The sequence below is a fragment of the Mustela erminea genome, chromosome 8 (assembly GCF_009829155.1).
Source record: "Mustela erminea isolate mMusErm1 chromosome 8, mMusErm1.Pri, whole genome shotgun sequence".
Classification (NCBI taxonomy): Eukaryota; Metazoa; Chordata; class Mammalia; order Carnivora; family Mustelidae; genus Mustela; species Mustela erminea.
In genome coordinates, this window is record NC_045621.1 from 87,630,011 (window position 1) to 87,656,503 (window position 26,493).

General features: G+C 35.9%; 1 long non-coding RNA gene across 2 annotated transcripts in view; it reads left to right on the forward strand.

Moving 5' to 3' along the window:
- Positions 1-3,950: 3,950 nt before the first annotated feature.
- LOC116597910 overlaps positions 3,951-26,493 on the forward strand; it is a 75,956-nt gene continuing 53,413 nt past the window's right edge. For both annotated transcript variants that reach the window (XR_004288849.1, XR_004288850.1), the window contains exon 1: positions 3,951-4,046. This is a non-coding gene — a long non-coding RNA (uncharacterized LOC116597910). The remainder of the gene's footprint in view (positions 4,047-26,493) is intronic.

The following is a 26,493-nucleotide window of genomic DNA, read 5'->3' on the forward strand; positions in this document are numbered from 1 at the left end:
CCCTGTGTACGTTTGTGTGAGTGTGTAGTGTATGTGGGTGTGTCAGGAGGTGGAGGAGTAATCATATTCATCTGAGAAAAACTGTTCTGAGGTCATTATAGTGCAATTTTGAATAATACTATATTATTTCCATACAGTATAAGAAGAGCCATCCATTCCTGGTGCTGTTGTTGGCATACCTTTTATTTTTACATGTGTATAAATCCCATAATACATATTTATAGTATTTGTGTAGCCTATCATTTTTAGTATATTTAAAGAATATATCGATTATAATTATTTATGTATTTTTCTTTTTCTAGCTCTGCTCATTTCTTTCTATACATCTATTTACTTCCTTGATAATACTTCTGACCGATGAGCTTCTCTTATTAATTTCTTTATTATTTTTTTTTTTTAGTTTTAAAAATCCTTATTACTTCCCACATATATTCTCACAGCAAAATTGAGGGAAAGGTACAGAGATTCTGCACATAAACCTGCCATCACACATGCATAGCCTCCCTCATTATCAACATCCCCTACTAGAGTGTTACATTAATTATAGCTGATGAACCTACTTTGACACATAGTCACCCAAAGTCAATAATCTGTGTTATTGTTCCCTCTTGGTGAATCCATATTATGGATTTAGACAAATTTTTAGAGGCATGTATTCATCATTATATATCATAGAGTATTGTCACTGCACTAAAAATCCTCTCTGCTCTGCCTATTCATCCCGCCCTCCTCTACCTCCTCCCTGGCAACTACAGATCATTTTACTGTGTCCATAGTTTTGCTTTCTCCAGGAAGTCACATATTAGAATCATATAATATACAGACTTTTCATATTGGCTCCTTTCATTTTATAATATGCATTTAAGGTTTATCCATGTGTTTTTCATGACTTGATTGCTTTATTTCTTTTTAGTGCTGAATAACACTCCATTGTCTGGATGTAGCACAGTTTATTCATTCATTTACTAAAGGGCATATTGGTTGCTTCCAAGTTTTAGCAATTATGAATAAAAATGCTATAAGCATCTGTGTTCAAGGGAGGGCTTCTCTACTCTCTTGGCTCTTCCATCATCTTAGACAGATTTTGTGTTCCTGGGTCTTGGGGTTGGGGTTTTGTCTTGGGTATCCCTGAGTCTTTCCGGTAATGACACCCAAACTCCGCCTTGGTTCTGTTTTGAGTATTGAGCAAGATATAGTTTCTTGACCCACCTCCAATACTGATAAACAGATATCTAAGATTTCCTCAAATTGAGAGGCAGAAACCTTATTTAGAGAGGACTTGAGTTGTTCAATTTATCATAGCCACTTCCATTTACTTAGTGTATATCAGACATCCACTACTGGACATATTCTCTTACTTTATTTGTCCTATTCTTCATGGGCATTTCCGTAAGGAAACCCAAATATAAATAAACCCATACCACTATAAAATTTTTCTAGATAAAAACTGCCATACCCAATACGTTTCAATAATTAAAGAAATTCATAATGAGAGAGGCAGTATGGCATACTACTATTACTATTGTTTAGGATTAAAAAATAAATTCTAAAGCCCAGCTATATCTAAGTCCCTATTAGTCACTGGATAAGTTGTTTAACTTGTTGGGACATAGTTTCCTTATTTTTAATTCAATTAAATTTTAAAAATTAGGTGCACTTGTGCAAGTACTGTATTGAACTGAAGATGAAGAAAATGCAGTATTTATTCCAATTGAGTTTGCACTCCAACCCATGTATTGTTTGGTTGTCTCTCTGTGCTCAACAATTATATGACTTTAGATTCTTATGTACAAGAAAAAATGAACTCAGATAAAAATAAATAAAATCATTTAACCACACAAGAAAATATTTGAAGTTAATAATACAGTATTCCTTAATTCAGCCTGACAGAATCCTATTGATTTTAGTTTATATGAGGAATTTGATTTATGCTCCTTTTGTCTCTTTTGATTAATACACTATCTCAGTTTATCCAAAGATTCAGTCATCCAAAATCCTCCTGTGTATTTCATTTCAAATAAATTGAAAGTTTTTTTCCAATGAAACTTGGTTTAATAAATAAAAGGACCTTTAAAAGCTAGTTTGGAGCACAGAAACTCCATATTTTAGGTAATAACTGCTTTTTCATACTATTAGATATATTTTATAAAAATTTTCATTATCTTAGGTCTCTTTTTAGCTGGAAAGAAAATAAAAAGTGTTATGGATAGTCATAATCTACTACTTTTTGCTACAACTTGGAGTGAGATATTTTCTCAGTACAGTTTGTCCAAGATGTTACACTTATAAGACACTAAAATGACTCTTCATACTATCTTGAAATATAATAATTGACATTAGGTAGTTTATATGTATTAATAAAATGACATCTTAGTCCATTAAAGAAAACTATGCATTGACAATGAAAAAGTCTGTATGCTATAATCTCAAACTATTTGTGTTTGTAAATGTGTTTGAAAAAAGAGTAAATATACAAGTGTGTATCTATATACCAATCTATGTATCTTATCTTAACTATCTGGGGTGTGAGAAGGATTGTGTTTCCATTTTCTGATTTTTCGACTCTCTGAGAGGTTTCTTTTTCCTCCTGACACCAACACTGATTCTAATAACAACTGAATGTCCTACAATTCAATTCTGACACTAACTACATGGAATTAGAGTCAGACTTCCTAAGTTTAAGGGCTCCATCCCACAAAACTGCATCCTGCCTGAGATGCTGGAAGTACAGACACGATACTTCTGACTGGCTATCATTTGGAGACTTTCACAACTACCTCCTAGGATTTGATGACAAAAAGTACTTTACTCCCATTTACTGGTTTATTGTAAAGGATACAACTGAAGAGCCAAATGAAGGGGTATATAGGCCAAAGTCTGAAAGGATCCCAAGCACAGGAATTTTTATTGCTCTGAAGTTGGGGTGTGCCATGCTCCTGACATTTGAATGAATTTGACAAACTCTCTGAATCCCTGCATTAGGGGTTTTTATAAAGGTTTCATTATATAGTGTGATTAATTAAATTATCAGCAATTGGTGACAACTCAATCTCCAGTTTCTCTCTCTTTATTGAAGAATGAGGCTGAAAGTTTCAAACTTATAATCAAGCAAGACTTGGTCTTTCTGGACATCAGCTACCACCCTCAAGCTATAGTAGTAATCAAAGGAACCTCATCAGAACACAAGATCTTATTACCTTTTTTTAAAATAAAGATTTTATTTGTTTATTTGAGAGAGAAAGATACAGGGAGTGTGTGTGTGTGTGTGTGTGTGTGTGTGTGAGAGAGAGAGAGAGAGAGAGAGAGAGAGAGAGAGGAGAAGCAGGGGAAGAGGAAGAAGCAGACTCCCAGCTGAGCAGGGAGCCTCATGCAGGGCTGGATCCCAGGACTCTCAGATCATCACCTGTTCTGAAGGCAGATGCTTAACCGACTGAGCCACCCATGTGCCCCAGATTCTATCGGCCTTATCACTAAGGAAACTCCAGAGGTTTTAGGAGATGCCAGGAACCAGAGACAAAGACCAAATACCTTTCTATGAGACCACACCCTGTATCATTTAAAAAAATAGTGTATATACATATATGTGTGTGTCATTTGTATAAAAGAAAAATAATAAAACATAAAACTTGTTATTTAGCAAAATATGGTACTCAGATGAAATATCTGTTCAATAAATGTAGAAATTATAAATATTTGGTTCATGCAATGAATATCTCTGAACTGAATTATTTCTTAAGAAATACTTAAAATATCTCAGAAGGATTTTAGGGTGAGTTAAACCAGGTTTACATGGTCATTTATGTGGTATGAACTGAGGGTCACAAAACCACCACGTCCTCATTCCCACCATTGCCATTGGCCTTGCCACAGAAGTTGAGTTACCACATAACATGTTTTTTCCTTAAGTCTGTTTCCTGCATGAGACAGCATACAAAAAAGGAATACCGACAGTGAAAATAAACTCAAGAACTCATTCATCTTTCACTTACAAGTGTCTACCCTTTAATAACATCTCCTCAGTACCTCCTCCCTCATCCCAGCCTCTGGTAAGCACCATTCTTTTCTCTGTTTCTATTAATTCAGCTTTTCAGATTTCACATTTTAGTGATATTATGTAGTATTTGTCTTTATATAACTTGTCTCATTTACATAATTCCTTTAAGAACTATCCATGTAGTCCTAATACTTCTTAGCCACAACATTCATAAAACATTTGAACTAGAAGTAATTTGATAGATTACCTTGTATACTTTCTAATAAGTGTTTGATTCCCTCTAGACCATAAGTTGGCACTCTATTGTCCTTGGGCCAAATCTGGTCCACCTTCTGTTTTTTATGAATAAAATTTATTGAAACACACTCACACACATACACGGAACCTTGAAGAGAATGTAATTCTTGACTTAAATTTCACAAATACTGAGAAAGATTCCACTCTGGTTTTTCATTGCTGTTATTATCATTTTTAATCTTTTAAACTCTATATAAAACCTCTTCAAAAGTCTGAATTTGCTGAGCATAGTAAGCCTATACTCCAGATCCCATAATTAGATCTTATCTGTTAGTAGCTCTCAGATCTTACCAGTAAAACTCAATCTAGCCCATTTGAGGTCTTTTCAGTTAGACTCTACTCAACCTGGTCAACTCAACAACAAAATAAAATTTGGGGTCCTAAGCAACAAAACATTTTTACTTCTTAGAAGGCAAAGAAGTGGCTGAAGTTGTTACTATTCATAATTCTAGTTTTAAATTTACTTTTAATTGTTATTTTAATACTAAAGTTTGGTTCAGGATAGTACAAGCCCCAGTGAAGTTCAGATGTTCAATTCAGGTTAGAATTTACATTTACCAAGAAACCAATTGCTTAATTTCAGTGACAGAAAAATAAATAAGACATAATTTTTCCCTCAAGAAACTCACAATCTGGTAAGTGACAAAAGAGCACAAATATAACTTTAATACAGAGAGAATAAATGTCATAATCTATCATGCATCAATATCATAGTATATTAAATATATTTATAGGTTACTTGGCCTTGTACTAAATAGACTATTTATGGGATAAAAAAAGATAATTATATTTTGTTTTCTAGGTGAGGGTGGGCAAGGACTCAAAGCAGAAGGTGTTTTCTGAGAGGATAAAAACAGAAATTAGAAAGAGAAAAAATACACTCTTTAGCTTGAGTGGAAGCTCAATGAAGGAAAGGGGTGAAAGAAGAGATGTCAGTGAGACTGGATAAAACCGTGGAATCCAGGATGATATGGCCAAGATAGAGATTGATGCATATGTGTCCTTGGATACTGCCAAAGTCATTTGGAGATAGTTGAGAGCTGGAGTAGAGTTCTTAAAATCACTCAGGTGTTCAGCTTCACTTGGTCACTAGAAATGGCAGACCTTTTAGCTTCACATTCTCAAGCTTTTTTTTTTTTTAATAGCTTTATCAAAGTATAATTGATACACAGAAAACTGCTCATATTTAATGATTTTGGACATATACTCATGAAAACATCACCTTAATTAAGGTAATAAGCATATCAATCATCTCCAAAAGTTTCCTTATGCCTCATTGTGTATGTGCATATCTTTGTGTGCTAAGAACACTTAAAGTGGGATCTACACTCTTAACAAAATTTTAAGTGCACTATAGAGTATTGTTGACCACAGGTACTGTGCGATATAGCAGACCCCTACAACTTTATGCTTGTTGGAAAACAACTCATTTCCCTCTTCCCTCAGTTATTGGCAACCACCATTATACTCTCTGCTTCTAGGAGTTGGATAATTTTAGATACCTCATATTTGAGGAATCATGTGATATTTGTCCTTCTATGACCTGGTGTATTTCTCTTAGCATAAGGTCCTCCAGTTCATTCATGTTGTTGCATATAGAAGGATTTCCTTTTTTGAGACAATGATAGTTTACATTATCTGTATATGCCACATTTTCTTTATCCATTCATTTGTGAAGTTTGATTGTTTCTACATCTTGGCTATTGTCAATAATGCTGCAATGAACATGGGAGTGCAAATATCTCTTTGAAATCCTGGTTTTAATTATTTTGCATATATCTAGCAATGGGATTGCTGGATCATATGATTATTCTATTTTAAACTTTTTACCTCCATACTGTTTCCATAGTAGTCATATCATCTTACATTATCACCAACAGTATGTAAGGGTTCCAGTTTCTCCACATCCTTGACAATTATTTCTTGTTTTTTTTTAAGTAATTGTCATCTTAACAGATGTGAGGTGATATGTCTTTGTTGTTTGATTCATATTTCCCTGGTGATTAGTGATGTTGAACACCTTTACATATACTGAGCTTTCTTTAAGAAGTTGGTATATTTATTTAAATATTTCCAACAACACTGAGTAAAGCACAGCAAAAAACAAAGCAAACAAATAAAAATGCCAAAAGAACCCTACAGACAAAACAAAAAATAAAATAAAATAACAAAATTACTTTGTGATTTTCACAAAAATTGCTTTTCAGTGGATTATCACAATGTTCACCTGAAATCTGGGACAAAATCACCAAGACTACTGAGAGGAAAATTCTGACTCCAAAATCTGGAACAGCCAGCACAGCTGTGAAGCCAAGTTTATGGGGCTTACTAGGGCAGCAGCTGGGCAAGGACTGAACAAAGAGAATAATTCCAGTGCTTTGGAGCAAAGTGCAATGAAAAGCACAGCTTAATCTTCTCTTGGTGAAGCAAGAAAATCACATTTTTTTTTTTCAAATCACAAAGTGATCAGCACATTAAATAACAATGTCATTTTTAAGGCACTCTGAAAAGTTCATGTTCTTCATCTCCCCCACACTCATTACTGTCATTCACAAATCACTGCGAAGTCAAATTTTCATCTCCCTTTGATTTTTAAACTGGGCATTAGAGAAACTTAAACAATGTTTCATTTTGTTGGGAAAATTTGATTTAAAATAGAAAAAGCAAATGAGGTCCATGTTGACAGCATAACCTTTGGGAAAGAGGGATTAGAGGATGTGGCATTTCTTGTGTGTCCCTAACATTGGACTTCAGGGCAAAATGGTAAAAATAGACTGTGAGGAAGAAGTAGAAAGTCTGACAAAGATGTGTTAAAGTTTACCTTGGTTAAATTACTTCTTCAGTAGTTCTTTTACATAATATTTCAGCCTTCTGCTGATTATCAGAGGGGTCTTGAAAAAATTTAAAGTATTGCCATGTGATGTTAAAAATAAATCAGATTATGAATGAATAAAATCAGGGAGTATATGGCTTAAGAGCAGGAGTGGTCTAATAAATCCCACAGAATAGGCAAAGCTTCATAATTGTCTCACACCTCTCTTTTCTAAATCCCGTTTATATGTCTCCTATAATACTCCCTCCCCACCTCCAACTGTCAGGATCCTTATGCTTACTTGAAAGAATAATCAACAACAAAAAAGTTGAATTGAATTCTTTCAAAGAAGTAATACAATTCAAAACAGATTTGTATGTGTGGAAATAGACTCATCCATTTTATTGAGGTGTATAAGCAGTCTCATTATTTTTATGAGAATCTGATGTTTGCGTATATATGGAATGATGATTGCATGCTTCATCTGGGCATACCAAAACTTCTGAATATGAGCTGATTAGACAATGGTAGAAACCCACACTTTTTTTTTCAAAGATTTTATTTATTTATTTGACAGAGAAAAAGATCACAAGTAGGCAGAGAGGCAGTCAGAGAGAGAGGAGAAAGCCCCTGATGCGGGGCTCGATCCCAGGACCCTGAGATCATGACCTGAGTGGAAAGCAGAGGCTTAACCCACTGAGCCACCCAGGTGCCCCAGAAACCCACACTTTGACCAGAATAACGAAAGACGAGAATTACCCAGGATCCAGGATGTTCTGTCCTAAATGTCATGTACATGGAAGCTACTAGACATACTAATTCCACAAGTATTTCTGAATGCAGGGAAAGTATATTTATATATTATGAGATATATTAACCACTGTTTACATGTATGAGATTTGTGTAAGGTATGAGTTTGTGGGATGTCAATAAAAAATTGTCCGACACTCAGAATTAGACAAAAGAGATCTATTGTTAATATTAATGTTCTTCATCCCGCGGGTTAGGTTTGGATAGAATCTCAGAATAACCAAAAATCTTCATAAAGATTTTGAGATTATTGCCTCAATGATTGTATGGAAAGAAAATCCTCATATTGGAAAGAAAACCCTGAACCGAAAGTTACAGATCACTTTCAGTTTTTTCTCTTAACTATCAGAGGAAAAGGAAAGCATTAAAGGGTGGGGGATGGGAGAGACTGATGTGTGTTTTGATAACAGACTAGCTCTCTGTGTAATTCTATAGTTGTCACTTTATGTTATCTTCTTTATTAAAGCCTGCTGGGACCAATATTGGTTGGACTGGGTGCTAACCTTCTCCAGGAAATGAAGCTGATTCTAGAGGGATGATGGTATAGTGGAGAGAGAAGTGAGAACAATAAAGTACAGATATTGAGTGTACCAGGCTCAGGGTCTTTGACTGGAAGATAAAGTGAGCTTCAATTCTAATGACTCAGAAGTTGACAGAAATTTATACCCCTTATTATATAGAGATTATCCCCATGTAAAAAAAAATGAGATCTATTTCTACTCATCTTAAAAATCAATCATTTGAAATTTTTATGCTGAATTATTTGAGTAAATGAATCATAAAAGGCAAGATTTGGGAAATTTCCTATGAGTATGTAGGTCAAAAACTTTAACGTCAATAAAAAACCCAAATAAGACACTGTGCCAAACACCACAAAGAATATTTTACTAATTTTAATCAGGAACTATTATAATTATTCTAAAGTCTTAAATTACCAATAACAACATACCAATTTGCTGGCAAGATCATCCACACCAGAGAATCTAAAACAATTCAATGTCTTAAAGAGGATGCATTTTATCTATAAATTTGAGCAGCAGAGCTCCCCTCAAAATAACTCAATGTTATTTGGAATCTACCAATCAAGTAGTTTCTAAGAGTGACTTTACTCTGCAATGGATGAAATAACTCACTTTCACTGTCATTTACTCTCCCCAACACTCAGTTTCTTCAGATATAAAGCAAGAACAATAATAAAACCCAATAAATGAGGCTGTTATAAATATGTGATATATTAACCTTGCCCACAGAAGTGTTCAATAAAGGGCATTTCCTATATAAATAAATACATGCAATTAATTGTGGACATCCAATGATGATATAAGTAGTAGAATACCATACTTAAGTTTTTATTTTATTAAGATAACTAAGGCATCAGTTTGCATGATAGTAGGCACAGAAATATGTTGAGAAGACTATAGTTTTGTAATGGTCCAGATAAAAGATTATGAAGCACCAATTTAAGAAAGTAAAGGTTGAGAAAAAGAAAAAAAATATACCTGTGGGAGTTGTTAAGAATCTAAAATTGCCAAAGTTTGATTAGAGATGGTAGAACAAATGAAGGGCATAGAGAAGTCAAACATATCCAGATTTCTGAAATGGAAAATGGAAAATGCTAATAGGGAAAATCTAAATACCTTACAGGTCCTTAATGATCTGCTTCTTTCCTACCTCTCTGACCTCCTTTTACAGCATAAATAATAGAACAAAGAGAATTTTTAAAAATATAAACCAAAGCACATCACTAATCTACTTAAATCGCTCCAATGAATCCCATTGCTTTTAAGATAAAGTCCAAAATTTCCATATGGTCTAGGATGGTCATGATTGAGTTCCTGTGCTTATATCTCTCGGATTATTTTATGCCTCATCCCTCCTGAATTTCTTATGTCTAAATCACACTGCTCTTTTCTCATTTGGAGAACACAGCAAGCACTCTCCCAACTCAGATTTTCCCCCTTGCTGTCCTTGTGCCTTGAAGCTACTCTTCACAAGCCTGGACAATTCTCCATTTGGCCTCACCTTAAATATTATCTCCTCAGAAAGAACCTCCTTGGCTACCCAGTTGTTGTTTTTCTTTTTAATTGAAAACTAATTTTGTTATTATAGCGTTGTATTTATCTTTCTGAAAGGCATTGCTTAGAACATGTTACGTACATTTATTCATTTGTTTGATTGTTTATTGTATTAGCACTTCCAAAGATTTCCAGCTGCATGAATGCAGGGACTATGTCACTCCGCTTTAGCCACTCTGTGCCTGTCCATTATCATGGCACCCAGCATGTAGTAGGCATGTAATACAAAAATCTCCATGAAAGGATGAATCTCTTTTTTCAAGCCATAGAGTTATTTGTGGCTTGAAAAAAATATCTAAATGGAAATATGGATTTATAATCATTGCCAGAAAGTAAGTAAAACCCTTGGATAAAACGTGATGACTAAAGGAAAACAAAGAGAAGGAGATGTGAACTAGGATTAATTCTGGGACATTCCAATACTTTTAATAAAAGCTTTTTTTTTAATTCATAAAAGAGACACATATTTGTTGGAAAAATAATAAGTGTTCTACTGTGCACTACCCAAACTAGTCTTATAGATAGCTACTGTCAACTATTCTGTAAATATCTCTGAATATCTATTTTAAGAATATGCAAACCCATAGTTTCAATAAGTAAAGAGAAAATGGCATTTGCCGGAGTTTCAGGTAGATCAAGATTTTTGGTCTGGAAAATATCTTTCACTTGACAACTCACCACAGAAGGTAAGATCCCCTAAGAGACTGAAAGAACTGAAGTCTGAGCAAAATGAAGAAGGAGTTTCAGTGAAGAAGAGGAATAATTTGTGTGTGTCTCTGAGGAAATAAGAAGTTAAAAAAGTTGAGATAGAAACAAGGATGATGGCTAAAATTTCTGGGACCCTGGACTTAACATTTCTCTTTTTACCTCCTTTCAAACTTTCATAGTTTAAAACAAACAAAACAAAACAAAAACTTCACAGTTTGTGTGTGTTTGTACTTCAAATCTATCTTCATGCTTGGGCAGAGATGGGGGGAAAAAAAAACAACATGAGAACTAGATAAAGTGGAGAGGACATTTATGTTCTAGATAACAGAATTAGATCATGGCTGAATTTTATAAAATTTTCTAGTAATAGCTGGATAACTTACATATACTTTTGTTTACTTTCATAGAAGCATATTTTACTACCTGGTCTGCAACTTCCTTTTATCATTTTGTCACAAAATTCATTCCATGTTAGTAAAGGCAGATTTTATTAACCTTTTTTTTTGTCATTTATTTTTTTATTTTTTATTTATTTTCAGCATAACAGTATTCATTATTTTTGCACCACACCCAGTGCTCCATGCAATCTGTGCCCTCTATAATACCCACCACCTGGTACCCCGACCTCCCACCCCCGCCCCTTCAAAACCCTCAGATTGTTTTCAGGAAGTTCTATTTTTAATTTCTTGAGGAATCTCCACACTGTTCTCCAAAGAGGCTGCACCAACTTGCATTCCCACCAACAGTGGAAGAGGGTTCGCCTTTCTCCACATCCCCTCCAACACATGTTGTTTCCTGTCTTGCTAATTTTGGCCATTCTAACTGGTGTAATGTGATATCTCAATGTGGTTTTAATTTGAATCTCCCTGAGGGCTAGTGATGATGAACATTTTTTCATGTGTCTTATAGCCATTTGTATGTCTTCATTGGAGAAGTGTCTGTTCATATCTTCTGCCCATTTTTTGATATGATTGTCTGTTTTGTGTGTGAGTTTGAGGAGTTCTTTATAGATCCTGGATATCAACCCTTTGTCTGTAGTGTCATTTGCAAATATCTTCTCCCATTCCGTGGGTTGCCTCTTTGTTTTCTTGACTGTTTCCTTTGCTGTGCAGAAGATTTTGATGTACAGAAATCAGTGGCTTTCTTATACACTAACAATGAAAATACAGAAAGGGAAATTAGAGAATCGGTTCCATTTACTATAGCACCAAGAAACATAAGATACTTGGGAATAAACCTAAACAAAGAGATAAAGGATCTGTATTCAAGGAACTACAGAACACTCATGAAAGGAATTGAAGAAGACACAAAAAAGATGGAAGACCATTCCATGCTCTTGGATCAGAAGAATAAACATTGTTAAAATGTCTATACTGCCTAGAGCAGTATACTTTTAATGCCATTCTTATCAAAATTCCACTGGTATTTTTCAAAGAGCTGGAGAAAATAATCCAAAAATTTGTATGGAATCAGAAGAGACCCTGAATTGCTAAGGAAATGTTGAAAAACAAAAATAAAACAGGGGGCATCACGTTACCTGATTTCAAGCTTTACTACAAAGCTGTGATCACCAAGACAGCATGGCACTGGCATAAAAACAGACACATAGACCAGTGGAACAGAGTAGAGAGCCCAGATATGGACCCTCAACTCTATGGGCAAATAATCTTCGACAAAACGGGAAAAAATATACAGTGGAAAAAAGACAGTCTCTTCAATAAATGGTGCTGGGAAAACTGGGCAGCTATATGTAGAAGAATGAAACTCGACCATTCTCTTACACAGTACACAAAGATAAACTCAAAATGTATAAAAAACCTTAATGTGAAACAGGAGTCCATCAGAATCCTAGAGGAGAACATAGGCAGTAATTTCATCGATATCAGCCACAGCAACTTCTTTCAAGATATTAACCTTTTTTAAAATACCTGAATCAGGTATTTTCAATACAGATTGGCCTCATTTCTCAAAAAAACTTCTGCTAACTATGGACTTCACACAGTATTCCATACAACACTACATCTAACCAAAAGACATGTGTATGTGTATATGTGTTTGTGTGTGTGTGTGTGTGTGTGTGTGTGAGAGAGAGAGAGAGAGAGAGAGAGAAGAGCATGTGGCAATGGCTCAGTCCTATGTAATATGTGGGCCTTATGATATGTCCCGTCATCCACATGCAACTGGCCTGGTAGAAAGTTTCATTGGGCTGCTGAAGGCTTAGTTAGATGACCCAACTCAGCAAGTTTGGGGTGAAATCCTAGAGACTGGAGTATATATCTCAAACTATTACTCAATATTTTGTGCCTTTCCCCTAAAACCCAGATATAAGAAGCAAATGGTAGAGGTAATAATGGCTTACCAGAAGAATTTGTTCCCCTTTCCTCATGAGTTTTGATTCAATGAATTTGGCAGTTCTTATGCCCAAGGAAGTAATGTTTCTGTGAGTGGACATGTCCGTATTTTCCATAAATTGGAATTTGAGACCATCTTCAGATAATATAACCTTTCACAAAACTGAACCACTAGGAAGAGAAGTATTTTACTGGCTAAGAGGGTTGATCCTAATTATTAAAGGTCAATGAGTTGCTGCTATAAACTTTTTTGTAAGAGGACTATGTCTGAAACTCAAGGAATTTATTTGGAGTACATCTTGATAGTCCCTTGATAAACAGTTCTGATCAATGGAAATCTGCAGCAATTCAATAGAGATAAAATAATCAAGGATTCAGATTCTTTTTTTAAGATTTTATTTATTTATTTGACAGAGAGAGAGATCACAATAGGCAGAGAGGCAGGCAGAGAGAGAGGGGTAGCAGGCTCCCTACTGAGCAGAGAGTCCAATCCCGGCCTTGATCCCAGGACCCTGAGATCATGATCTGAGCTGAAGGCAGAGGCTTAACCCTCTGAGCCACCCAGGGGCCCCAAAGATTCAGATCTTATAAGAGTAAATATTTGAGTCACACCATCAGGTAGAGAACCCATTTAGATAAACTGGGGACAGAGAATAAGATGACCTGGAATGAGTTGAAAAAATCAGCTATGCTATTTAACATAAATCTTATGATAAACTACAAAAACAGTTTCTCTATAAATTGTGTTTTATGGGGTTAAATTGTTTATATTCTCCCTTTTTTAATCCTTTGCTTTATTTAGGTTTTAGAATATGACTAGACTGGCAACACTTTAAAGGGGAACCCTCTTACACTGTTGGTGGGAATGCAAGTTGGTGCAGCCAGTTTGGAAAGCAGTGTGGAGATTCCTTAGGAAATTATAAATAGAGCTTCCCTATGACCCTGCAATTGCACTACTGGGAATTTACCCCAAAGATACAGATTTAGTGAAAAGAAGGGCCATCTTTACCCCAATGGTCATAGCAGCAAGGCCACAGTCACCAAACTGTAGAAAGAGCCAAGATGCCCTTCAATAGATGAATGGATAGAGAAAATATGGTATATATATATATATAATGGAGTATTAAGCCTCCATCAGAAAGGATGAATACCCAACTTTTGTATCAACATGAATAGGACTAGAGGAGATTATGCTGAGTGAAATAAGTCAAGCATTGAGTGTCAATTATCATATAGTTTCACTTACTTGTGGAGCCTAAGGAGTAACACAGAGGACAGAGGACACCGAGATGGAGAGAAGTGAGTTGGGGAAAACTGGAGAGGGAGACCCCCCCATGAGAGACTGTGGACTTTGAAGAAGAAATTGAGGGTTTCTTGGAGGGGAGGGAGGGCAGGGAGGTGAGAGGTTGGTTGAGCCTGGTAATGTGTATTAAGGAGGACATGCATTGCATGGAGCACTGGGTGTGGTGCATAAACAATGAGCCTTGGAACACTGAAAAAAAAAATAAAATCACAAAAAAAATAATAAAGTGATATTGCAATATTGCAATTAATGGGACTTCATGCATTCCCCATGTTAGGGACACAAAGTTTACTTGGATGAAGGACAAGAATGGAGCATGAAGTGTAAGAAATGAGTGATAATTGAGAGGCAAAAGAATGAAATTTACTGAAGATCTTTTGTTTTATTCTCCAAATACATGATTCATCTTTCCTACCTTGCTGTCTGTCCAGAGATGATAACAAATATGGATTACATCAAAGGGATGGTCAGAGATATAGTGAGAGAGCTGCTAAGTTTTCAAGTGGCCTCTTAGGATAATAAACCAAACTGAAAGTATCAGCCAAGTCTTTATTTACTGAGATAGTATAAGAGACCATAAAGAAGTTGCTGGATCCCCAGAATTCCATTTCTCCTCCACAGAATGACACTGAGGGGAAAGTCAGGTGAATCAATGCAGATGGAGGGATCATCTCATTGCCAATGGAACCTCCAACCCAAAAGGCTCCTATCATTCTACAGACCTGGAGAAAGGGGAAAATGTCAGGAGTGGAGAAGTACTGGGCACTGAGTAAACACAGATGAAAATGTCTTAAGGCCTTTGCCAGCTTTAGAGGTCTCCAAATGTAGGCACCTGAGCCAGTAATGCAGATATACATGAGAGCATGGATGACTGACCCATGGGAGTTGGCAGGGAGGAGTAAGTCCTTTACTGTAATTCCCTCCAGAGGTTGCAATGTAACCAGTTGTGTACAAACTCTGGTATGAGGTGGATGGCTTCTTCCCATGATAGCCAGGGAAAGACTTTATAAGTGTCCATTGTTGGGCCTGAAACTCCTCAGAGATCTCATATTCTCTAGCTTCTCACTGAATTGAGCTAATCGGGTCTCAAAGGAATAGGAAGGAAGGAGGGTAAAGTCCAGTATTTATTCCCTGGTAATCTCTTTCCCTACCATGAGGCACCTTAAGTCAGCTGTGCCCCTGGACTGAAGGTTGCCCTTCTTTGAGGGCAATGGAGCTCTCACAACTAACTCTCTGTCCATCCAGGTTCTGGTAACTATTATTCCTGGTCTCAATCCTTAGAGCCTGGGATAGGGACTAACTGAAATTTTACTAAACCTGGGGGTCTGCACCTTTGTCATGTTTTTCCCCTACACCTATACCTCATAACAAAACCCTTTTTGTGGGTTGCCTGAGTGGCTCAGTTGGTTAATCGTCTGCCTTCCGCTCAGGTCATGATCCTAGGGTCATAAGATCGAGCCCCACATTGGGCTCCCCACTCAGCAAGAAGCCTACTTCTCCCTCTCCCTCTGCCTGCTGCTTCCCCTGCTTGTGCTCTCGGTCTAATAAATAAAATCTTTAAAAAAAAAAAAACCCTCTTTATTATTGTGACATCTTGAATGTTTTAATTACCTTGCCTGAGATAGCTTCACGGACATTCCTTCAATTTTCAAAAATTCACCTTTTTTTCCCTCATTTAAAAAAATAACTCTGTATTTATTGATTTATTACAGAAATATTTATTCTCCACTTACTTTAGTCAGGCTTTGTTCTGGGCTTTATAGACTATGTATGAACAATCCAGCAAACGTGAACTTACATTTAATTGGGGGAAAGGGGGCAGACAGTAAATAAATAAACATATTATATGCAAGAAGAACATAAAGAAGGTCAGAAGTAATGGTGATGGAGTTGTTGTTCTATATAAGGTGGTGAGACAAGCCTTCATCTATTTTGCCATATTTGAGCAGAGACTTGAAGAAATTGAGGTAGTAAGAGTCAGGCAGGTAACTGGGAGATTATAGGAAGAGCATCCCAGCAAGTAAAATGGCTCTAAGGAGGAAAATGTGCTTGGCATGTCAAAGGAATAGCCAAGAGGCCAACATACTGTAGTGGAACAAGCAAGGGGAAGAGTGGCTGAAAAGGTAGCCAGAGTGGTGGCTATGGGATGGGCCATGGGACAGTTGTTTTCACCTTAGGGTGCATAATCTTAAAAAAAAAAAAATCAAAGCTTCATCTCATTCAAATTAAATCAGAACCTGTGGATGAGGGCTCTAAAATTCATATATATTTTGAAAGCTTCCCAAAAAATTTTAGTGTATAACCAGAATTGAGAGCCACAGGTAAAAAGAAAAAAAAAATATATTGTATACTCCCCCCAAAAATACTTTGGCTTTTGGGGCACCTGAATAGCACAGTCTTTTAGGGGTCTGACTTTTGGTTTCAGCTTAGGTTATCAGGGTCCTGATAGAGCCTTGAGTCAGGCTCCATGCTGAACACAGAGTCTGCTTAGACTTTCTCTCTTCCCATCCCTCTGCTACTGCCCCTATTCTCTGTTGCTTTCTTTCTCTCTCTCAAGTAACTAAATAAATTTTTAAAAAAAGAAAACTTGGGGTTTTACCCTTAGAAAGATAGGAAGTCACTGAAGGGCTTTGAAAAAGGGAGAGATGTGATCTGACTTCTGTTTTCAGAGGATCTCTCTGTCTCCTGTGTTTAGGATAGATTGTGCTGGAAGGTGGATAGGAAGAGCAAAGCAAGAAAACCAATTAAGAGACAATTGCCACCCACATGCCCAAGATGATGGTGAAAGTGAAAAGTGAAAGAGACAGAAGTAGTGAGCTTCTAAGGGTATTTTAAAGGCAGAATTAACCTAATCTGCTCCTAAGTTGTCTGTGAAACATCAGATAAAGAGAGGACACAATAGTATCTGCAAGGCTTTTGATCAAGGCAAATAGGATAACAAAATTCCTAAAATTACTGAAATGAGGAACATTACAGGTGCAAATTTGGGGATAGAGTGGGATTTTACATTCAATTTAATACATATTTTAGCTTTTAAATTTACTTCTTTATTGAAACATCCATTTAAGTTTGAGAATGTCACTTAGACTTCAAGTGAAGTTTTCAAATAGGCAATTTTATGTGCAAATATGAAATTGAGAACTGTTGACCACCAACGTAACTCATTAAGTCTTCAGCATACAAGCAGTATGCTATTACCTGAGTGGTGATGGAATGAGGAAGTGCAGGTCCACAAGAAAGCAGACACCTGAGGATTGAGCTCTAGGACACACCAAACATGAGAAATCTTAGAGTTGAAGACAATCCAGAAAAGGGAAGTGGGGTGGGGGTGGGGGGTCACATGGGAAGAGGAGAACCTGCAGAAAGTGCAATCCTAGGAGCAAAGTGAGGAAAGTCTTTAAAGAAAGAAGAGTGAGTAACTATGTCAAAGGCTGCTTATAAGTTACAAATAATAAGGACTTCAAAATCTCATTAGATTTAGCAAGATAGAAGGCATTGACCACCTTTTGGTGAGAGCTGAATGGTGGAGTGCTATGGACAAAAAAATGACAGAAAAGAACTGGTGACTGCAAAATAGGCAACTACACATTTATTCTAATGGCAGGAAGAGAAATGCTCTGACAATAGCACAAGAGCTGTGAGGTTATAGAAGGGTTTTGTTTGTTTGTTTGTTTGTTTTGTTTTGTTTTGACATGAAAGATGTTACGGCATGGCTGATGGAAAAGATATATTTAGACTTACTCATTTGTCATCAATTCTGCAAATATTAATGTCAGTGTTTGTCTTTTGATATTGTTGCTGAATGCACTAATATTTAAAGGGAAGAATAAGAAGAATTAAACAAAATCTGAGAATTCATTAGCCACTACACAGAGTAAGACAGAAGACTGCCAAAATCATGCATCTGGAATATATAATAGTTTTTTTTTTTTTAAAGGAAGAAGAATGCAGAATAGTTTAGGAAGTCAAACCAAGACAGGGCCAAGGGATAGAAGCTATAAGAGATTTATATTAATTCCAGGGAGATTTCATGAAAGTAAGTATTTGGTAGAATTCTTAAATCAATCTCTTCTCCCAGGCCACTTGGATCTTCAGGGTAGGGTGTGTGTGCCTGTACATAAACTGAAAAGGAAAGAGAAAAGGAACCTTAGTGCTTGAAACTGGCCGTGTTTAATCTTTCTCTCTATAAGTGAGCTTTAATGCTCTTCCATCACCTGAAGAAGACGCCAACATGTATATCTCTTTTAAGACAGAAGTGGTATATATTTTGAAGACCAGATATATAAAAGTAGTAAGTCTTTAAAACCATTCTGCATTATGTCATTTTACAGAAAACATGTATATTTCTAAAAATAAAACAAAACCTAGGTTATGGAAGTCCTTAGCCAGAAGTTTGAAGGCATTTACATATGCATTTTAATATAAAAATGTAGTCACTTAAATGCATACTGTATCCATCACAACTCAGAGTCCTCTTAAACTACATAATTGCAACAACTCTTCTATTGCCATCTGCCATGAAGACAGAATTCACTGAAAAAGAACCAGATGTGGTAAACAAATTAACACGTGCACCATTGTCAAATGCTGCTGTTCTAAAGCGTGTAAGTGACATGGCAATTAATGCCTGTGAACAGCTGGTTTTAAAGAGTATGAAAAGTGATTACTTTGTCCCATAAATGGACAAATCCACAGATGTTTCAGGTTGTGCTCAGTTGTTGGCATTTGTAAGATGTATTTTGGAAAACACTGTGAATGAAAGCATGCTGTTTTGTAAAACTTTGCGGGATGGCATAACAGAAGAAGAAAACTTTCTGAAATATTTCAAGTGAGAGCACAGATTTTAGGGTAAGTGGGATGCAGTTTGCAGTTCTTAATATGGACACCAGCAAATCAAAGATCAGAGATAAAAAAAAATAGTCTTTCTTTACAAATGCCTTCTGGATATATTATGCTATCCACCACAATCATCTAAATGACCATGTCTCTGCAGAGATGAGAATAAATTCCATCACTTCTTGAATCTCTTCTACTTGCAGATCTTCAATGGCAATGATGGAAAAATTTTAAATCATGGCTAATTAAAATGAGCTCATGTGTTGCCTTTCTTTCTTGATCAAAAATTAAACTTGGCAGACTAATTAATAATCATTTAGATTTACAAGTTCAGATTCCTAGAATATCCTTCCTTTCTCACCTTTTTTTAAAATTTATTTTTTATTTATTTTCAGCATAACAGTATTCATTATTTTTGCACCACACCCAATGCTCCATGCAATCCATGCCCTCAATAATACCCACCACCTGGTACCCCTTTCTCACCTTTTGAATGATATAAACATTTTTGAGACAAAGGTAATTGCATCCCTATCATTGCTGACACAATTGAAACTGCTATAGAAGTTAGTCAATAAAATTAGAAGGCAATATTAGGTTTATCTTCTGTGGAAAAATATATATAACCACCCACCAGATTGATCATTTAATAATCACTCATAAAGCAAATTGGAAAATATTGTATGGTAAGAAAATAGAGTTGAGTTTCTCAAAATAATCATATTATTTTATTTCTAGAATCACTTTATAAGTATGAGGTTACTTTCCATATTTATCTTTAAATGTGAGTTCTTTATTATTTATCAAAATAGAGTCTCAGCCTTAATATTACACAGCATCACACAACAATTTGATTATTGACTGTATTTCAAATGCATCAGAAAATATATTCAGATTATATATAGAGCTAATTTGAGTAAAAACAATATGAGTCAACTGTTTCACATGTCGAAGAATTATTATAATTATGGTAGTTCAGTGGCATAAGTTCCTACTCATGATTATAAATTAAAAATAGGTGAGTGCTGTGAAGTGTGTAAACCTGGTGATTCACAGACCTGTACCCCTGGGGATAAAAATATATGTTTATAAAAAATAAAAAATTAAAAAAAAAAATAGAAGAGTGCAGCATTAAAATCAGAGAGGAATGTGGATTGTTTTCTAATTCACCAAGGACCAGAGTTCATAGATATAAAATGACTCACTTTCAATCAACCATTCTTAAGTAATACAAATAGAGATAGTGATGCACGAAGAAGCCGATTCAAAACCACCCAAAACAAACCAGAGTCGTATCTTTCTACTCTTCTCCCACATCGACAGTATCTGCACATTCCTAGACACCCTGTTATATCACCTGTTTTCTCTTAAGATTCTAGTTTAAGAAAAAAATCACATTGGGTCCCTCTCTTATGTGTCTGAAAGAAAGAATAGACATCAACTGATTGAAAAGAAAAGTGAAAGAAATGGATTAGTTGTCAAATACATCTAAATCTTTTCTTTGTATTAGTATGAAAAGAACTAAAAGAAGAACTAAAATCTCTCTATATATATTTTCTTATGGACACAACAGAATAACAGAAACAAGATTTACTTTTCTACTTTAAAGAATTAAAAAAAAAATCTATAAAATGAGGGACACTAGACCACAGGCATAGCAGGATGATAATCTTGGAGAGAAGGAAAACAAAAAGAAGTGAGCTCTTTGATAGCTCTGGGATACTATGTAGACAGCATATCTAGAAATGTGAGTTGAGAGACACAGTTTGGATTTCAAGAAGGCCAAGGCAAGTAGAACTGCACGATGGAGTATCATAGAGGACAGAGCTGAAAATGGAAGCCAAGGGAGAGGGAGAGAGATCTAGAGAAATACAGTTTTCCGTTGAGGCTTCACCTGAGTATAATCAACACATGCTAGGAAAAGAACTTAACAGAACATTCTCAGAGTTTACACACAGATAGAAACAGTTAGTTTTAATTAGATAATAGTTTAGTCTCACTAGAAAGATCTTCAAATGATGTGCTTTGAGTAGAATCTTAGAAAATTGTTGTTTCATTAATAAGGCCATATTAAAACTTCATTCTAGATCCACCTAGCATAGTGAACGTCAAAAGAATCAAATTGCTTCCAACTAACTTAACTGCACACAGAATAAGATTTTAAGATACATAAAGGCACAGAAAAATTATAGCACCCCAATCATGAAATCCATAACTGGCATAAGAAAGAGAAGGACGGAAGGAAGGAACGGAGGGAGGGAGGGAGGGAAGGAATAAATTACCAGGCATATGAAGAGGTCAAGCAAATATAACTCATAACGAGACTAAAATTTAACCAACAGAAACAGAACAAATGAAGGAGAGAGACACAAATAGAAGATAAGGAAAATAAAGATACTATTATAAATATGCTTCACTTACGCAGAAAGATAAAGAAGGAAGCATGAATATAAAAAGTAGGGGCAGGTAAGATATAAAAATGGCCAAAATTAATTTCCAGTTATAAAAAATTACATCTGAAATGAAAAATGCATTGGATAGGATTATAGTAGATTATATTCTGCAAATAAAAGATAAAGGAAGTTAAATACACATGAAAATAAACTATATAAGATGAAAAACATACAGAAAACATAACTTACAAATGTACCATACTAATAATGTAAGATGTTAATAATAGGGAAAGCTGGTTGTGGGGTATAGAAGAATTCTCTGTACTATCTTTGCAACTTTTCTGTAAATTGAGAATTATTCTAAACTGCATATTGCATTTAAAAAATTGAATGGGGGCACTTAGGTGGCTCAGTGGATTAAGCCACTGCCTTCGGCTCAGGTCATGATCTCTGGGTCCTGAGATCGAGCCCCGCATCGGATTCTCTGCTCAGCAGGGAGCCTGCTTCTCCCCCCACTCTCTGCCTGACTCTCTGCCTACTTATGATCTCTCTCTCTGTCAAATAAATAAATAAAATCTAAAAAAAAAAAAAAATTGACAATACAAAATTTTAAAAAATAAATAAAGTTTTAAAAAATTGAATGGAGAATAGTGAGATAAATAACTAAAATCTAAAAAAAAATAACAATACAAAATTTAAAAAATGGGAGAAGATATTTGCAAACGACATATCAGATAAAAAATAAATAAATTTTTAAAAAATTGAATGGAGAATAGTGAGCTGAGGGACAGAATCAAGCAGCCTATATTTATGAATTAGGGTCCCAGCAGAAGAGAAAGAGCTGTCAGAGGCAGGAAAAAAATATTTGAAGAAACAATGGTCAAAGTCTTTCTAAAGTCTTTGATGAAGCTACAACCTACATATTAAAAAAGCTCACGGAAATCCAGGTGAAGAAACATGAAGGAAACCACTCCAAGATGCATCATAATCAATTGCTTTAACTGTTCATGATCCATGTGACAAGAAGAATGTTGTAAATTCCTTCTCATTTTCTGCATATCCATTCATACATTGACCTCTGACTTCCTCTCCAAAGTCATATTTTGCCACAACAACATACACTATTGTCTAGATTTTTAATACAACTAGAATATTCAGGAAAACTAATTTATAGTTTCATGTGTTCACTTCTGCATTAAATGCATTAAATGATTTTCCTGTTCTTAAGCAATCCAGGACCACATACTTTTTTCCAAACGTTCTGCTCAAATGTCACTTCTTAAAAGTCTTCCCCAAGTTTATTCCATGAGCTTTGTAGGTCCTCTGGGAACGTTTGCCGAATGAATGAGAAGATGGATGTCTAAATGGAGTTCTCTAAGGCTTAAAGCAAGGAAAAAGGACACAGAAATTGAGAGGAAGTTAAATCATAAATCTAAGCCAGTACATTGGTACAAATGTCCTTGAAATTCCTTTGAGGAATGAGCACCACTGGATTAGTGGGTGATTATTGCAATTTAACAGGAAAAGATGGATTCTTATGGGAATGCTTTCTCAGGCTCTTTGCATTCAGTTTCATCTCTCTTATGATTGGGTGAGAATGGAAACATTTTCTTACAGTTCCTTCAGTTTCTGCAGAGGAATCCACACACAAAAGCATGCTGATGCCTGCATAGGTTTCAGGAGCCTTAGAGATAATGACGTCAGGGTGCAGTCAGGTCTCATGATACCGTTTTGAAAATCTAGATTTCATGGAATAACAATAGTAACACACACAATTTGTTTTGTAACCAAACTTTTTCAAGGGCCTGAGGGTAGGACTAGGGTGATACAATGATGTTACTTGTCTCAGCACAAAATTTAAAGAGGCACCCAAAATCTCAGCAATCATACTCATTTTTTTTCTTTTTCCTCAGTCCTTAATATGTCTCAGGATGATGCATTCACTGGTTCTGGATAAAAGTTATGATTTGACCAAAAAAAAAAAAAAAAAGAAAAGAAAAGAGAAACAAAAAACTATGTCAACACCCTTTAGTTGTATACCCATTTAAAATGTAAACTTGTTACTTAGCTGGGAGAGTTGCCACTTCCTTTAGCTCATCCCCTGCCCCCGCTCCCCGCAAAATCAAGTTGGAAACAAATGCCAGGCTGAAGTTCACCTTCATGGTCAGGTTATAGTTGGCCAGTCCAAACAAATACCTGAGAGGATACAGAGTCTTGTCTGACTCTGAGTTTCCTTAGGGAAACCAGTTGTCTTCAAGATCTTAATCTTTTAAATGGATAGAAATAGTACTATGCAAACAAACAAGAAATACAAACAAAAACGCCCGTGTTAATCTTAGGGGGTTACCACACTGTGAAATTTAAAAATATATATATTTTGCCTGACCTTTATTGACTTCAAATAGAAGTGTTCTGAATTTCAAAGTTAAGATGGATTTTCCAGTAAAAAGTTTTAACCTTAGCTAGCTCACCGATCTGAAAGCAAATACTTGCAGAAACACAGCTTTGCTTGGCTGAGTTCGTGCACCAACATCCGACAGTAAGAGTGAGGCAGCTTTAGTGCACTGTGCTGAACAGAACTGCAAGGAATACCATAGCCTCAAACTTACAGCCCCCCTTGACCAGATGCCACAGCTGTGGAGTGTGATCTGTGTCAGACCAACAGAAGGGACAATGGAATCAGAATTAAGTTGATGGACTTTGAACTTGGACTTAGAGTGCAATACACGCTAAGGCTATAGGCTGAGCACAGCTCAATCACACAGCTCTTAGTTACCAAGAGCTGACTCTTCATGCTGCTTTACTGTCTATAAAATGTCTTCATCAACAACTCCTTTGAGCCTCCTAGCTCAAATAAAAGAACTGATGTAAATAGTGTAAGCATTGATATCACATACTATGTGAAGAAACACGAGACCTGAAATAGATTTGTTCCAAGTTCAACATGGTAAGATTTGGCGTAGTTCCTGAAGCTATCTGGTCCAAATTCAGGATATTTAAAATTTTACATCCTTCTCTGCATTACATTGTCATATGCAGAGTGGAAAGAACATCAAATTTCTTTTTCCTTTTCTCATATCAGTATATGTTGAAAATGCCTTGCCTTTATTTTTGTAAACTTCAAATCTTTAATTTTGAAACAAACTCAAAGGTACAAAAAATTACAAGAGAATAAACAAATAATTTGCCCTTTATCATTTGAAAGAGTTATTTACAATGATCCCCCACGTGTGTAGTTTTAAAACAAGAACACTGGGGCACCTGGGTGGCTCAGTCTGTTAAGCATCTGCCTTTAGCTCAGGTCATGATCCCAGGGTTCTTGGATCAAGCCCCACGTCAGGCTCCCTGCTCTGTTTTTCCCTCTGCCTCTTGCTCCCCCTTCTTTTGCTCTTACTCTCTCTGTCAAATAAATAAGTAAAATCTTTAAAATAAATAAATAAAACAAGAACATATTTTCTATGAAGCACAACAGAATCATCAAAATAGAGAAATTAACATTAACACATCACTACCATTTACTCAACAAAGTTGAATCCAAGCTGCCATCTGAGTCTTACAAAGTGTTCCAGAAATGTTCTTAACTGCAAAAGAATACAATTCAGAAAACTGCGGGGGGTGGGGGGTAGGGGGATGGTGTTTGTATTTAATCTTCCTCTTCAATATGAAACTTTTTATCAATCTTTCATTAGCCTTCATCACACTGCATCTTCACAGATACAGGCCAAAAATTTCATAGACCATACCTCAATTTGAGTTTATCTGATGTTGCCTCACAACTAGATTCAGACTGTGCATTTTAGGAATATCACAGAAGTAATATTGTGTTTCCATGGCATCTTATTAGATTGAACAAGGTTTCAATTTGCCTTATTACTGGTAATGTTAATTTTGATCACTTGGTGAAAGTGATATCTACCGTGCTTCTCCACTACACAAACTTACAGTTTATTCATTATTTTTGTGTATCACTATGAGCCATGGTTCCCTATTTTATTCAGTAGGCTGTAATCCACTAACATCATTATTTATTTTGATATTCAGTTGTCCCACAATTGTCCAGTGGAAGTCCTTCAAGCTGCCTTCTATGTTCTTTTGTTTATGCCCCTTCATTGTTTGAGACTTTTATTATTCCTAGTACATGGTGTTCTAGACTCATGTTGTCCTTTTCTGGCCTACCTCTGGGATGAGATTTTCTGCAAGGATTCCTAGTTATTTTGGGGAAGAACAGAATTTAGAAACAACATCTGGGCTCAGAATGTGCTTATTAAGATTGGATGCCCTTGTTTCCAGACTTTCCACATGGAAAAAAAAAAAAAACTAGAAAAGAACATATATGAAGACATACAAATTTACATCTCTATTTATTCCTATATTTATTTCTATACTGAAAATCACAGGTTTGCATTAATGTCTTTAATTTCAATATAATACTGCTAAGTTCTTGTTAGCTTCCCCTATTTCCATATTTGTAATTTCCATCTCTGATGGTGAAAAATCCAGTTCTTATTATCCCTACCTGATATATTATTTATATGATCAATCGCCCTCTGTGTAATTGATCTCCTAATACTGCTGCCATCTTCTTTATGCACAGATTCCTCTCTCATCCCAGTTTGGCTCCAACGCTTTGCACCAGGCTGCACTATTCCCCACCACATATGAATACCCTTCTCTCCGTCCTTTGCTCCAATTTCCTGGACAGGGTTTCCCTATTATACAGAAAATGTTCTCACTCCACCCTCCTTACCCCACTTAGGGTCCAATACCTCCTGATGATATGGTCTTCTAGGTAGAAATACTCTCTCCTGGCTACAGTGATGATAACTCTGTTGGACAGTCATTCCACACAGATGCCCTTCTCAACCCACTTGGACTTGCACACCTAGTGAAGAGATAACCCTGGAGATGACATCT